This window comes from Pezoporus flaviventris, unplaced genomic scaffold (assembly GCF_033815535.1).
Source record: "Pezoporus flaviventris isolate CSIRO_AGI_PZ_B2104156 unplaced genomic scaffold, CSIRO_AGI_Pfla_v1 ptg000031l, whole genome shotgun sequence".
NCBI lineage: Eukaryota > Metazoa > Chordata > Aves > Psittaciformes > Psittacidae > Pezoporus > Pezoporus flaviventris.
In genome coordinates this window covers 60,360,476-60,377,287 of record NW_026892579.1, presented here as the reverse complement: position 1 = coordinate 60,377,287, position 16,812 = coordinate 60,360,476, and positions in this window count along the sequence as shown.

Genomic DNA, 16,812 nt, shown 5'->3' with positions numbered 1-16,812 from the left:
CCCAGACTCAGTTTGTAAAAACACCATCTAGTTTTTAAAGCAAATGAGAACACACCATAAAAAAAAAGCCCTCAGAATACCTAGGCTGCCACTTCAGACTCTCTATTTATAAAACACGCACAGTCCTGCCAAGACAAGGGCACTTAGCCTTTGACTGCCCGTTACTGCCTCATCCTGAGGCTGCACCTCAGAAACCACCAGTCTTCCTGCCTCTCCACTTGAGCAGCTCCTGCCCCAAGGGGCTTTTTTCACATTGTAGGAACTGCTGAATGGAGATTGAAAAAAAAGAAACAAAACAAAACCTCACACCACAAAACACATCAAGACACCAAAACCAGCCCCCCCCCCCCAAAAAAAAACAAAAAACAAAAAAACCCACAAAACAAAACCACTCAACTAGCTCAAAAAAAAAAACCACAAGCTCACACAGCCTGCCTCTACCTGAAAGACTTCAGCAAAGGAGTAGGACTCAGTGGCTCTGCTTTACAGTAACAGGTTTGCAAGTTATAACTCAGACTTCGCCTGTGCAAAGAGCTCTGGGCTGTCAAAAACCCTGCAGTGCTGTTAATAAAAATGTCTACTGAGAAGTGAAACTACTTTTAACCTGTGTTTTATTTCCCTGAGCTCCAACTTTCTCCCTGCCTTCCCACCCTCGCCCTACATCCATCAGGCAGCTTGAGAATAAAAGAGGTAATGGCTGAGCAGAGGCATAAGCCGTCTTTGTCTAAATACAGGAGGCCACTGCTCCTGCAGTACCTGTGTGTTTCACAGTCATGAATTGCAGAGAAGACAAAAGCTTCAATAAACTAAGCTTAAATCTTCTCAGAATCATTCTGGGGTAACTCCTTGTCATGATGATAAAAAGGCATTAATTGCATAGTCAAGGAAACATTCGTAATAAAAGGACATCAAGATTGAAAGCTTGGAAGTGGTATGACAGCTATAATGAAGCAGATGCATCATTCTAATCTTAATTGTTTCAAATTGCAAGACTTTCAGATCATGGTGTTTCAGTGTGTTGCATGCTAGCACCCTGTATATCCAGATGAAAGCCTGGGATACAATCCTTCCAAAATGTCATCATTAGTGACCATACAAGGCAGTGACCAAACAGAAGAACAGCCGTGGGAATAAAATAAATAATTATTAAAAAATTGCCTGTAGTGCAAAAACTTGCTTATTTTAAAAATAAAATTTCAGTTAATTATTATAAAGCCACCAGCTGTTCTTCTGCGTTTTTCCTAGCACAGGAAAGGCACTCCAAGGAAGAAGAGTTTCCTCAGGGCTGAGAATTCCTTCTTTAAATACTCTCATCCTACCTAAGAGAAAATTGCTTTTAAACCTGAATGTGCAGCACAACAGCCTATGTTATTTGAAAATCCTCAAGTCTGAACTTCTGACATGAAGGAATTTCAGCAAGGGCTGAAATGTCTCATGTCAGGCAATGTCAAGGTCAATGGAGGATGCTCTGTGTTTTGTTGGAGAAGCTTGACAGCGTATAGGATCAGACCGGCAGCAATCTATGGGGCACAGTGACATCCCAGTAAATTACAGTATTTCAGCACGTGTATTTCTAGGATTTATTCAAGGGAAGGTACTCACATGACCCCTGCAACAGCCACAAAAGAATCCCAATTATGAAAGTTCAATATTTCACCTTCTTTAAATTCAAGAGAGAGGGGGGAAAAATGCAAACATTATGTTTGAAATGTCGATTTTTTCCCTTCCTCTAAAAATAAAACAACAAAAAACCAAAAAGAACAGGAAAACCTTCAGGAAACTTGGCAGCTTCTTCCCAACTCCTTCATTAAAGAGCTACCTCTTCCTCCAATTGCCTCTCAAAACACAAACCCCAATTAGTGTGGCACAGACATAACTTCAAGGCTCTGTTTCAGAATATCTGATTATATAAAAATTTAAGCTGCTTTTCTGCCCTCAGAGATAAACAGATTATCTTTTCAAATGACAAAACCCACAGGTTACGGTTAGTCATATGCATGCCCTTTGTGACAATCAGAAGTAATCAACAGCAATCAGATCATTACAGAAGAGCAGGCTGGGCAGATATGAAGTGCTGAAATTCAGCCTCCCTGTGAAAAAAAAAAAAGTCACATTACTATATGCATAAGAAATGTTAATTTTTGATTATCGGATAGATGGGGATATTGCTAAAGACTTTTTTTCAGTTTTATATCCTCCATTCTCTTAGCCCCTCTCCTTGGATGCAGTTCTCAGGCTATTTATATGGTCCTCACAGCTCAGGCCCGGTACTAGTGTGTACCACCTAGAAACCCCACCTTGTTTCCCATTACCTTTTCAGCAAGAAAGAACATCAAACCCACACTTGCCAGCACTGCAGTGACTGCCGAAAGCTGAGCACATGCGAGGGCATATTGTCATTCAGGATCAATTCACTATCTGGGCTACTGTGAGCATGCTTGGAGGAGGCTTGCGAGCCCTGATGAAGCACGGGCCACAGCACGATCAGTCAGGTCTGGCAGACAATAAAAGCACTGTATATCATCTCCTTGTCCATGCACACACTAGATTAGCTCAAGTAAAGCGCTTGGAAAGTTATCTTACAGCTGCAGGAGTAGATAAGTAAAAGTAGAGGTGCACTGTGAGGTGCTGACCATGAAGAAATGTATCTCAGTCACCGCTTTATTATGAACATGAATTAGTGGGATGAACCATTCATTTTGGATGGCTTGTATATGAAAACAAATTATCCACCATCAATATACAAGCTCTGCATGGATTAAAAAGGCGCAAACATCAGATTCTAGCTTGCCTTTTCTGCACAACTTTGGAGAAAAGAAGGGTGGTAAATAAACTCTCAGAACATCTACTAAATAATGCATCGTCATATAATTAGGTATATTCTGTTCAGAAGCCTCAGCTTTTAGACTATTTAGACCATTTTCAGAATAATTATCTGAGAAGACCAAAACCCAGCCAGCCTGGGTTTCTTTTTCTTTAACCTTATGATTGAATAGATGAACTTCTATTATTTGGTCAGAGCAAAACAATTTCTGAAAGTCAAGAGTACCAACCTATCATGGTTTTCACTATCATGCATATTTTCTTCACTAATTAAAACATCACAGTTCTACAGCCCCAAGATAATTTATTTTACTAGGAAACTAACACCAGCAATTCATTTTTCACAAGTTTTGCAAAGCACAGAGTTGGCAACAGCTGGAAATCCCAACAGGTTAAAAATGCCAAACAAATGGCAATGTGACAGGTGATCTCCTGCTGCAACAGCATTAATGTATCTGGAATTACAATGCCAATGAGGCTGCTGCCTCCTCAGTACTCCTGCTTTCTCAAATAGCAGGATTTCTCCTAGTGACATCTTCCAGTCCCATCAGGAGTAACCAAACTAACAAGTTTACAGACATAGAAGTCAAGCATGGAAAGGGTGATTTTAAAGTTATTTACAGATTGGATTTTCCATCTCTTACAGCCACTGTTCTCACTGCACAGCCTCATCCCATAAACCCAGTTAATTCACAGGGCCTAGAGGAAATCGGGGAATACTGGTGAATCATGTCCGGCAACATTAGTGGTCTTAAGCCATAAAAGACATTTTTCTAGATTTATTACCCCTTCAGTTTCAAAGCCAGGTAATAATTTGTAGGGTTTCCCATGCATAAGGCACAGGCAATCCAGTTCAGTCAGCCTCAAAGATCATCATGATCATGAAACAGCAGAACAACTGAATGGTGAAAATAGATGCTTGCAACCAGACAAATACACAGCAGGTAAGACAACAAAGTAAGTTCTTCCTGTTCTCATGAATTTTGTCACAGAAACCAGTGTTTCGGAGCATGAGATGTTTACGTGCCCTGATCAGACAAATGGAAAAGGCTAAGGAAAGGCTGTATAGCAGGCTGTGCAGATGCATTACTTTACAGGCACCCGTGTCCTTCCTCAGCCAGGACTCCTTGGGTCCCTACTGCCAGGTGCATCAGTCAGGCACAGTGATAGCCCGCAGGAGACACCACAACTGCAGCTGTGCCGTATACCCTAAAGCACAGGAGCTGTTCTGCAGCTGCACACACAGGCGCCAGCAGTGCTAACATGGTGTGCTAGGCCTACCTCCAGCTGTGAAAAAGTCCCATCTGTGCCCCCTTTAAAATTTTCCACATCAGAAGAAAAGCAGATTTTTAAAGTACTATCAAGTATGTTCATGTAAATAACCCTTCTGTACAGACTGTCTGCAGTTTGATTTCACATGTAGCTGAAGCTTTCCGGCAGTGTTGTAGTGTATGACAGAGTAATTGGCTACACAAATGCTATTGAGAAATGATGTTGTGTTACTAACCTGCATTACCAATAAATCCCAAACCTTCTGAAATAACTACAAAACAAGGAAAGATTGTGCCCTTTGTCTCTAAAGATCTAGCTAAGCTCTAATATTCTCTTTTATGTCACAGATAAATTTGTTTACCAGAGAAACCAGTAACTCAGGACTGCTCTATTGCAGGTGCACAACTGCAGTAACCCATGCTGTCACTTGATGTCTCTGTGCTGACTACAATCCCCATCAGGCATGGGCCCCTGCCAAAAGGCTGTGAAGAGAGCATTGTGAAAGCCAGTTTGGTTTTCTGACTACATCTCTTCAGCACCCATCTCTCTCTGAGACAGACTTCTGTGCAGTGTGGTACAGATGGTGTCAATTATGATAGAGCTGGTGTCAACTGTAAGACAAAGAGCAAGAAAAAAGTCAAAGATACATAAAAATATGCAAGACACCCTTACAACTAATAACCAGTAAGGTCACAAAGAAATAGATACCCAGTATGTTGGCAGTAAAGAATAGTATATACCATTTACTTAACAGGGAAAGTGAGCAAACATGCAATATAAAGTTGAAATGTTAAACATTAAAGTATTCAAATATCAGTACTGGCCAGTCATCCTTAGGAAGCTGTGCTGCGGAATGGAAAAGGAAAACTTGAGTAAAAAGACACCTGCTTATTTCAGAGCTAGCTAGTTAAAAAGTAGGTCAGCTATATTTTCAGTACACTTCTATCATGTTTGAAATTACTTTGGTGTATCAGAAACCCTTTGCCTTTCTGCCAGAAGTACTCTGGCTTAGAGAACTTTTGAGTTAGGAGCAAATATTAGTGGGGCTCTTCTGTGGTTATGCAGGAAATTGAGAGATGCGCTTGTCCTTAATGATCTTCCATCAACAGAATTGCAAATAAAAGCCTCTGGCATACTAATCCTTACAAGCATTTAGGACATTTGGGAGCACCTTGGGCCTCCCCACAAAACCACAATCCTCTAATAACTTCCCAGCTATTCTTTCCCTGCATCTCAAAGACAACAGCGGGCACAGATTTTCAGTCCTACTAAGCCTGTCTGGTGGTGGAAAGCCAAGTTAAAAATCTAATCAGCAACTTCAAATTCCTCTTGCCAAGCAAACTGCTGTTCAGAAGGAATGGAAATTGCAATGTGAGCTTGTCTGAAGGGCAGCCAGTAACTGAAATGAAACACATCCATTATAGGCTTCATCTTTTATTTTCAGGTAACATGGAATAGTATGCAAGTCTAAACTCTAAATGTGCTACTTTCAATTTTAATAACACTATAAAATCTGTATAACTTTGGAGTGCAAGAACAGAGCAATAAAATCATCTATCACCAGTTGGTCATTTTAATATAGATTGTGTTCCTGATTTTTTTCTGCTATTTTAAAGCAATTTGACATTCATTGAACTTCAACAAAAGAGCTCTTTGAAAATACAGCTATTAAGATAGATTAATAATAGCTTCTTACCTCTTCTCCCAACAGCCCAAGATATTTGCCTGTTATTGCTCTTCCTTTCAACATACCCTTCACACAGAATTAAAGAAAAGGCCATGAGACCGTGGAAGCCAGAAGCAGTTTTCAATTATCAAAATACGGCAAGATAAGCAATAACATTTTGCTTCAAAGCGTAAGCTATTTAGTCCAGTGAAATTATCTTGGCTTTTAATATTGTAAATCCACTTAAAACTAGAGGTCACTGAGCATTCAAGCTGCAATGCAACAGTAGTACAATCAGGTGCCTTCTGAGTCTCGCAGAACTCCATGATAACAGATATGCTGTCATAGTGCTAATGTCTTGTTTCAATGTACTTTCATTAAGATTTATTTATTACTAAGGAATATAATCCCTCTAACTTCATACTGTTTATGCTATCAACATCTTTTAAATAATCAAGAAGCTAGAATTTCTGAGAAGTGAGATTCCTTCAGAGAAGAATTAGAATACTTAATTACAAAACTGAAACTGAATTGCTCTGAATATATGTAACTGCCTTCTGAATTTATAGAGGTTTCTTTTAAGGAAATATATAGTGTCCAGTTATCAAACATCTGTATCAGATGTTCCAATGTGAAATAAGACTCACACAGAAAAATAGTTTGAATTTCTCCAAGTGAGCACTGACTTCCAAAATAGTTGGCTCTATGAAGAGTACAGCGGCTAATACAATACATATATAAAGAATAGTGTTCAAAGCCAATTAAATCTCTTTGGTAACATAACTACTTGTTATAAATCAAGACAAGGTTGCCACTCTGTTTGGATCAAGGTTAAACTACTCGTAACCATTAAATTCACACATATGCATTATCAAGGATTTATTTTACAGCTCCTCACTCCAACAATCTGAAGCACTACCAGCTGAACCGGGAGCAGCATGGCATTTGTATTATAGATGTGGAAAAGTAAGAAAGGATTTGTAGCATAATCTCTGGCTTTCATACTATGCTTTTGTTTGGGAATAAGATCAGTAGGAATTGGCTAGCAATACATAGGAAAGCAAAGCTATAAAAACATGAAAACCGTAGAAAGACTGGCACACTATTGTTTTTTCCTAGCAAGTGATGGAGAATCATAGAATAGTTAGGGTTGGAAAGGACCTTAAGATCATCCAGTTCCAACCCCCCTGCTGTGGGCAGGGACACCTTGCGCTAAATCATATTACCCAAGGCCTCGTCCAACCTGGTCTTGAACACTGCCAGGGATGGAGCATTCACAACCTCCCTGGGAAACCCATTCCAGTGCCTTACCACCCTTACAGGAAAGAATTTCCTCCTTATATCCAATCTAAACTTCCCCTGTTTAACTTTTAACCCGTTACCCCTTGTCCTGTCACTGCAGTCTCTAATGAAGAATCCCTCTCCAGCATCCCTATAGGCCCCCTTCAGATACTGGAAGGCTGCTATGAGGTCTCCACACAGCCTTCTCTTCTCCAGCCTGAACAGCCCCAACTTCCTCAGCCTGTCTTCATACAGGAGGTGCTCCAGTCCCCTGATCATCCTCATGGCCCTTCTCTGGACTTGTTCCAACAGTTCCATGTCCTTTTTATGTTGAGGACACCAGAACTGCACACAATACTCCAGGTGAGGTCTCACAAGAGCAGAGTAGAGGGGCAGGATCACCTCCTTCGACCTGCTGGTCACGCTCCTTTTGATGCAGCCCAGGATACGGTTGACTTTCTGGGCTGTGAGCTCACACTGAAGCCGGCTCATGTTCAGTTTCTAATCCAATAATCCCAAATTCTTCTCTGCAGGGCTGCTCTGAATCTCTTCTCTGCCCAACCTGTAGCTGTGCCTGGGATTGCTCTGACCCAGGTGTAGGACCTTGCACTTGGCATGGTTAAACCTCATGAGGTTGGCATCAGCCCACCTCACAAGCATGTCAAGGTCCCTCTGGATGGCATTCCTTCCCTCCAGCGTATCAACCGAGCCACACAGCTTGGTGTCATCGGCAAACTTGCTGAGGGCGCACTCAATCCCACTGTCCATGTCAGCGACGAAGATGTTGAACAAGACCGGTCCCAACACCGATCCCTGAGGGACACCACTCGTTACTGGTCTCCAGCTGGACATTGAGCCATTGACCACAACTCTTTGTGTGCGGCCATCCAGCCAGTTCTTTATCCCCTGAGTGGTCCATCCATCAAATTGTTGTCGCTCCAATTTAGAGACAAGGATGTCGTGTGGGACAGTGACTAACGCTTTACACAAATCCAGGTAGATGACATCAACTGCTCTACCTCTGCCCATCAGTTCTGTAGCCCCATCATAGAAGGCCACCAAATTGGTCAGGCAGGATTTCCCCTTAGTGAAGCCATGCTGGCTGTCACCAAGCACCTTGTTGATTTTCATGTGCCTTAGCATGCCTTTCAGGAGAATCTGCTCCAAGATTTTGCCAGGCACAGAGGTGAGACTGACTGCCAGTGAAGACCGAGGCAAAGAAGTCATTCAGAACCTCAGCCTTCTCCAAATCCTGTGTAGCCAGTTCTCCCGAGAGCTTCCTGAGGGGGCCTACATTCTCCCTAGTCTGTTTTTTATTTGCTATGCACCTGTAGAATCCCTTCCTGTTATCTTTAATACCTCTAGCTAAGTTTAATTCTAACTGGGCCTTAGCTTTCCTAACCTGGTCCCTAGCTTCTTGGACAACATCCCTGCACTCTTCCCAGGCCGCCTGTCCTTGCTTCCGCTTATTATAAGCCTCTTTTTTCCTTTGAATTTTCCTCAGGAGCTCCTTATCCATCCAAGGAGGTCTCCTGGCCCTGCTGCTGCACTTCCTTCTGGTTGGGATGCAACACTCCTGAGCTTGCAGCAGGTGATCCTTGAATATCAACCAACAGTCTTGGGCCCCCCTGCCCTCTAGGGCTGTATCCCATGGAACCTTCCTAAGCAGGTTCCTGAAGAGGCCAAAGTCTGCTCTTTTGAAGTCCAGGGCAGTGAGCTTGCTGCATGCTCTTCTCACTGTCCTGAGGATCTCAAATTCGAGCATCTCGTGATCGCTGTATCCAAGGCTGCCCTGGAGTGTCACATTTCCAACTTTCCTGCTTCCTCTCAGCTTCCCTGACATCTCGCAGTCTATTAACAGTATCCCGCAGCTCAGCCCCTGCTGCAGGAGGACCTCCACCAGGGAGCACCGAGTGCAGCCCTGCCCATTGTGCACCATTCCCTCACCAGACCAGTGCAGGCACTCTCTGCACTCCGAGCTCTGCACCGCAGCCTCCCCTCTCACCGGCTCTGTCTGGGTGCCTACGCTGCCACCGCCGCGGCAGACAGAGCAGAGCTCCCGGACCGGGCTCTGATCATAGGATGAGCGCTCACCACCCCGCTCGCCCGCCCTCCCAGTCACTCACGCTCCCTGGGCAGGTTTTTACCCACCCAGGGCTGGTGCCACTGCTTCAGCCTCCGCTCCCTGTGAGTCCCTGCTCGCCTCAGCTGAGCTGCCGGCTCCTGGGCAGGTCCTGTCGAGGACTTGAGGCTCCCCCGGTGGCTCTCGCCGCTCTGAGTTGAGGCTCCTGGACGCTGCTCTCCCCCAGCTCCGGTGTTGAAGGCGTCCTCTCTCGAGCTGCTCACCTCAGAATATTTCTGCACAGCAGCAGCAATGTTAACCTGCCTCCTCAGAGAAGTGTGTATAAAAGGCAATTAAACTAAGCCTCAGCATCCTGAAATGCTGGGAATTAGCAAATGCTGAAGCCCAGCCTGTACCCTTCTTGCTAATAAACTGAAATTTTATTTAATTTAGTGCACTCTGCTGTACTAAGTGACAGGCAAATAACTGAAGATACCAAGTTTTCCCGTGAAAAAACCTGAACCAGATGAAAATCTGAACCCTATTCCACTGTATATATTTCCAGGAATCACATAAAAGCCCCCTATAGCAGTAGTAAAAGCCATATGTTTTGATAAGAGTAGGTAGTTTACTATTCAGCTTTGCAAATAGAGCAAATCAATAGTGATTTTACACCCCCCATCTGAAGATTTGCCTTCCTCCACAGCTATGCATTGGAATATGCCCTCTCTGGCTGGCATTCTGCAAACCTGCAGGGCAGTTCATGAGAGCACTGTAAATCTGTGCTAGCTCAAAAGTTTAAGGAAGGGCAATAATAAACAGAAGATAAATGCTAATTTGAAAACTGTTTCCTCTACAATCAAAGAGAATTGCTTTGAGGCATATTAAATCTAAGCTAAGTGCATTTAATAACCGCCTACCATTTGCTGCTGAAAACAGCTGGATTTGGAATGTTAAGCCTTAGCTTTGATTAAGTATCGAGTAATCTATAAGGGCAGCTCTAAGACACAGAACAGATTCATCTTTAAAAGGAAAAAGAAATAAACATTCCCTCCCATTACCTTTTGAAAAAAAGTTATTTGGGGAGGCCACAAATACCCAAATCAGCCTAACAGAGAGACAAGACACTGATGTTATCCTTTTTTGCAGCAGCAGGAGTAAACAATGCAAAGTAAATTTTACTCGCTGTCCTACCTGAACACTATCAGAGGTATTTTTGGTGCCCAGGATTAAAGTCATAGCAGTGGTACACTTAGCATATGTAATGCATTACTAAATGGAAAGCCAAAGCTGGAGTAAGCTCCTTACAAAACGCACAAGATCCTCCAAGATCCATTCTGCATGAAACGGCTGTACTGATTACATCCATACTCTGTAGGAGCACTCATGGACGCCAAATGAAATGACAAGGAATGGATTTACAGCACCAGGCACTCAAATTGAAATGCACCATTTGCAAACAACCCAGTAAATCATGTATAAAATAGGCTATAAAAGAGGTTTCAGTGAATTAGAAGTTCAATGACTTCATGCATTGACATAGACTTTCCAAAGCAGCATTTTCACAGATTAAAGCTGTGTCAACCTCAGTATATTACAAAAGATGTAATTACCTGGCAGTAAGTCATATATTTTTGCTAAGAAAGCAAACTGAGGCTTTTTATGAAGACCTGTGTAGGCACCACACACTTTCAATGGGTTGAAGCCTAAGCTCCTTAAATTCACATAGAAAAACAGCACATTTAATTTCCCACACAGTGCTTCATCTCACGCAGCCAAGGGAGTTACCTCACAGGGATCTGATGAATGCGAGGGCCCCCTGGACAGGTGAGGAAGGGTGAGTGTTGCACCCAGGATAGAGCAGATAGGAACAAAATTGGCATTGGCACACTAGGGAGCTCCAGGAAGTCTTCTGCTCTCCAGGAGGCTCTGCCTCTACCTCCCTCCTGGCGGAAACCGCTAAATGGACATGATTTGTAACTACATGCTTAGCCAGACTCCAACACATTCCAGCCCACCTGAAAGAACTGGAAATATATGGAAATGTGTAACCCACATACCTGGTTTCCTTTTTGTGGTAGCTTTTCTGAACCCCATACAGGTGATCTCCCTGCTAAATCCCATTGTTTTCAAACTAGAAAAGATCACACTGGTTTCAAAGGACTCCCTCAGGCCCTTTTCTACATGCACAACTTCTCAATGCAGAATTTCACTGGCGTGCCCTCACCACTCTGCCAGTTGTGTACTCACAGTGCAATCTTAACCTGCTCATACGCCTCCAAAAGAGCAAACACACCGAAAACTATCCATCGGTTAATGCGACAGTGCAGCTGGGACCAAGACCAGGTCTGTATGGATAACGTGGTAACATCTGCTCTACTCTTGTACAGGCTGAAACTCAAAAAATGGGTGGTCTTTTCAGCCACACCCCTGCTGAGTCCCTAATTAGGCTAAGTGGACTGCTGGGCTAGGGAATTAAATGAGGAACTGAACACAGGTTCATGGAGCTTTCCCTTCCAAGGGATTTTTTATGCAAATGAAGGGAGCATCTATTCAAACCAGGCTCCTAGAACAGGAAGAGAGCAGTATCCAAACGCAAATACAGGCAGAGAAAAGTATTTTTCTCGCCATGCGGAGCAACAAGCAGCAAGGTATAGAACTACTCAGCATCGAGGCAGTCAACGTGAAAAGCCTTTCTGACAAAGCATGAAGAATAGCTATATTGTCTGCCAAGATTTAACTTCAAATGGGTCCAAGTGTCGCCTGAAGCAAACTGCAGCATAACTGTACATCACTGATGAAGCTGAGGCGGGAATGACAGTACCAAGCTTTTCACCCAGGAGGAAAACACACAGCTGCATAGCCAGATGCCAGCAAGAACAACACAGTCCCAACTGTGGCATGCTCTTCACAGGCCAGCCAGATGTCCAAATAACATGGAAAATGCTACATAAAAATAAACTTACTGTCAAAAGAGCCTAGATCATGTTTACTGCTTAACCCCATTTTCCTTAATATGCATAATGCTTTCCCCGTTGACATTGATGCACATTCTAACCTCTTCTAGAAACCAAGAGAATTTTAATTTCCCTTTCTGAAACAGGCAAAGGGAGATAAGGTCTTCAGCATACTGATTACTCCCCTTATTCCCTTAGCTCTACCAGCTAAACTTAGCTTACCTACAACTTTCCTAATGACTACTGCAAGTTCAGGATCACAATGTGTGAATGTTACAGCATTTGCAGTACTGAAAGTAATTTAGGTTGGAGATAAGTAAAGTAATTCAAAAGACCAAAATGCTCGTGAGGTTTGAAATACCATTATCTATCAACACTATCTTAATTTTACAGGGTGCATACATAAGTATTGTAAAAATCCTTTTGCCCTTGGGGATGACTGCAACTTAGTTTAACATTATGGTGTCATGGATTTTCTTAGAGTATTGGAATGATTCTATAAATTTCCTGACCTCCCTTTCAAACTAATTCACACCTGCAAGTATGGCTCTAGAGGCCTATTCTCCCTATGCCTGCACTCTGTTTAATTACACTCAAGGAAAAGTAGCAGCAGCTGAGAACAGAATACTGCTGCTCTGCCAGGGTAGTGCTCACCATCACTGGGAACAGGAACAAAGGCACTGCACTGGAGATCTGACTGTTCTTACGCACCACTACAAACCCACTGGAGAGGATACTGCAAGTGGAATGACAGGTCCATATACTCGAATGCATTTGGTCCCTAGATATTTCTAAGTCTTGGAATAACTTGCAGAGAAAACATAAAATACTGTTAGGCACTGCAGTTTGTCTGACATTTTGCAGAAAACCCACATGACTAAAAGCTACAATCAGCACCCTGGCATTGGGCCACCCAGCCATAAGCTTGATTGATATTACACTTGGTTCCATAAGCTACTATCCCTATAACAGAGCTATCAACACCTTAGGAGCAAAGTGTCTCTTCTGATGCAAATTTCAAGGTCACCTTGGTAGCACACAACAAGTTTTAATTGAAGACAACTTCTATTGCAGGTCATCTGCCTCAGTGGGGTTCCAAGTCTTTAGCCTGACTAGTAGTTTGTCCCCATTTCCACACTACACAGAAGTTTCAGTTGTCCAGGTTTGTCTCCTATGCAATCCATCTGCTGACAAGTCACCCTTTGACATTAAAACGGTTTTCTGCCTGCTCCCAACAAAAGCAGATGACTGATTTTCTTCCATGTTCGGGTTTTTTTCGGTTACTTGACTCTAATGAACCTTGCCTTTCACAATCACCCATAATTTTACTTGCTTTGAACTCCTGCAACCCTAGAAACTGACAGTTCCCATTCTGTTGTTTGCAAGGACAAAAAAGAAAACCCTATCCAAACAACTCAATGACTGTCTGAAAGTGTCTTTAGCTTAAGCTCTTCTCAAGGTAAAAATGGGGCTCTGTAATGTTACATAAGAGGTAACATTAAGGTGCACTGGTTGTCCCCCCCCCCCCCCCCCGCCAAACAGAAACCCTTCCCTGTAAATACTTTCCCAAAGGAAAAGACAGCCCAACAGTGAATTACGGTCTGATATGTGAAAGCACAACAAGACATTTTGCAAAGGCAGTTTCCGATGGTGAGCAAAATAATAAGTTTAAAACTCAGAACAAAATCTGTCCACAGCCACTAGTTTCTATTTGCTCAGTTTTGTCCTGAAGCTCATTTTAGTTCTTCCGTTCTGTCAGCCAAATTTCTGCAGCTATTTCACAGAAAATCAAGTAATTTCATTCTTATAATGTTTTACAAAACCTTGATGAATACTATTTTCTCAGGGAGTAACTGGGGGGTGCTGGGAGGGAGGAGTGCATGCAGAGGAAGTCTGTCTTCAATTACGTAAGGACAACACAGTTGAACAACATTCAGCTAGATCAGTATGTCTTTGCTGCATATTCATCCCTGCCTTTGAATTCCCATATTTGTTGTCTTCTTCAGTATCTTTGTTCAAGAAATATGTTGTCAAATCCTTGGCATACACATCAGAGCATTTCAGAGGCTGAACAATGCTACCTCTTCAAGTATTTTGTCATTGCTTCGTAATGCAATTACATTGATTTCAGTCATCAAATCACAAAAAAATCTCTTTAAAGGGGTATTTCAAAATAAAAAACAGACTATGAAGCTTTGAAGGACCATGAAGAATTTAGAGAAAAGAGCTTCTGCACATTTTCTTCCAGTTTTTCAAAAGAAAAGTCAGTTGCTTCTGCATATTGTGGGAACTGAATATGATCTCAAGGGCAGAATAATATGTTAGTATCCCAGGCAAAATAATTTTAAAGAACAAGTGCTGAGACACTTCTGGCTGCTGTGATGCCAAACTACTAGAAAATAAATGTTAAATCATTTCAAATGCTAGCTGCTAACATGAACCAGCAGTTGCTGAGCTAACAGTTTACAGACAGATTCATATGTTGGTCAACATTGGTCTGGTTCAGCTTATCATTCAACAATCAATACCTTCCTTTGTGTTACTCCAGCAAACCAGAAACTATATTTTAATGCTATTCACTTCTGCACATCACCAAATCTAAGCCTGTTTCACATCAAGTCACTGCTTTTTAGGCTAGCTGTGCTTTTCTGTGAGTAATGTTGCTTACCGGTTGCACCCATACCAGACCAAGAGTTGTTCAGACCTCCCTTATTTTCCTCCACCAGCCACGGACTTGTACTACAATTATGTCAGGTTGCACACTATGGCTGCTGCTGCCACTTCCCAAGTGCAAACTGGTCAGGGTCAGTTACACTCTAAGCCCTAAATCTGAAAACAAAGAAACGCACCTTCCTCAGAGAGAAATGTAAACGTATTACAAAGAACAGAACATTCAGAAAACACCTCCCTCCTCTGCTCCCCCATTCTCTGCCACTTAATTGCAGAGATTTCTGTTTCAGAAAAAAAGTAAAGAGGTGAGCAAATCAATCATTTCAGTGTTAAGAGAGACAGGTATCTGTCTCTAGGGGGAATGGACTTCTGAAGTAGCTGCCACAATTCTAAGGAATCACTTAACTACATGACAATACAGAGAGATGATCCATAGGAGCAGCACACACAGTATTATCTTAACTCAGAAGTGGGGACTCGGAACCAATCATAGACAGTCAGCTTTCAGTGGAAACAGAAAACAGAGATGTGAACATCACTCCTAAAGTCTGCAGCAAGAGGTTACTGCTCATTTCTGAAAATCAGAAAGGCATGCTTGCATTGCAGGAGACATTACTGGGTTACGTTCCTTTAACTACAAATTCACCCTGGCAGCTTCCACAGTTGCAAACATTTGTGCATCCTTAGACACCTGGAGAACTACTTTCAACAGACCTGTGAAACAGGAGCAAACACAAACCAACCAATTCCTATAGCATTAGTAGGAGGGAAGTGTGCAGTTAGAGGAATTCTGAAGACTTTTCACGTGTTTGGACCCGTAAGTCCAAACACAATCAGCAAGTCCTCAGAATAAATGACAGCTTTATGTGATGCTTGTCATCTTCAGGTATCAAAGTACTGTTCAGAGGACATTGCTGTTATCCTTTCATTCATAGTGAGAGAGCAAAAAAGTTAACCACAGCTACCCACTAAGTCAATAGTCCAGTAAAAAACCTCCAAGATTTCTTCCTTAAATTTCAGTCCCAAGCTTTACACATAAGAACCAAAAGTTATTGGAAATACAGCTTTGATGGAGTCCACATCCATTTCTGTGACTTTTAGATTCTAACAGCAAAGGTGTCTGAGCCTCTGTTCCCTGCTCTTGGCCAGCTATTAAATTCATATATCAAGACATACACTGGCATATTTTGGTGAACTTTGTCTCTTTGTTGTGCAGACTTTGAAATTGATTTCGGAGTAATTTTTGCCTTGCAGCAAAATTACATGCCAGATAATAATAACATCAAGTAAGTGTGCTTTACTGAGCTTACTTTAAGATCTAGTAATGTTGAGGGTGGGTGGGTGTGTGTCTCATATCTATCTGAAAAATAACTATTCTTTTCCAAGCATCACAATTCTTCCATAAGAATGCTTTGTTACCAGCCTAGTCTAACACCATTTCTAAAACCCAGCACATACATGTGACTTCACATTTGCTTATACATTTTATACATAATACACACGTATATATTTGTTTACGCATTATATGCATTTCTTATCCACAGAGCATAAGAAACTACTTTGAAACTAAAAATATACCTGAATCCTTCTTGAGCCTGCAGATGACATAATCAAAAGAACATCCACATTTCCAAACCAAGTGTTTCAGCAAAAGCAGTTTTCCAGAAAAACCACAAAGTCCATCCAGAGGAGAAAAATATAAAGCCTGAACCAAGGCAGCAATATAAACTAAAGCCCATTCAGGAGGCACAGCCAGAGGCAAAGTGGCAGACAAACACAGGACAACATGCCTGGTGCAAGGGGTAGAAACATACTGAGAGCTGCCCTGAACTTGGCTCCTGAATTTAGGCTCCTGGGTTCCTGGGCAGGATTACAGATGGAGGCTCCAGGTGGGGCTAATCAGGGTCATTAGAAGCTACTAGTGCCCACAGAGCCTAATACTGAGTTTGTGCAATCAATATTTATAAGAACTGGGATTGTTCATTGTGTCTTTTTCTTTTTTTTAGAAACTCAATTTAAAGATGTGATTTTATTCCCCCCATCCCTGAGAGAGCAGCTTTATGCTTAGAGCGGTGAGGGGA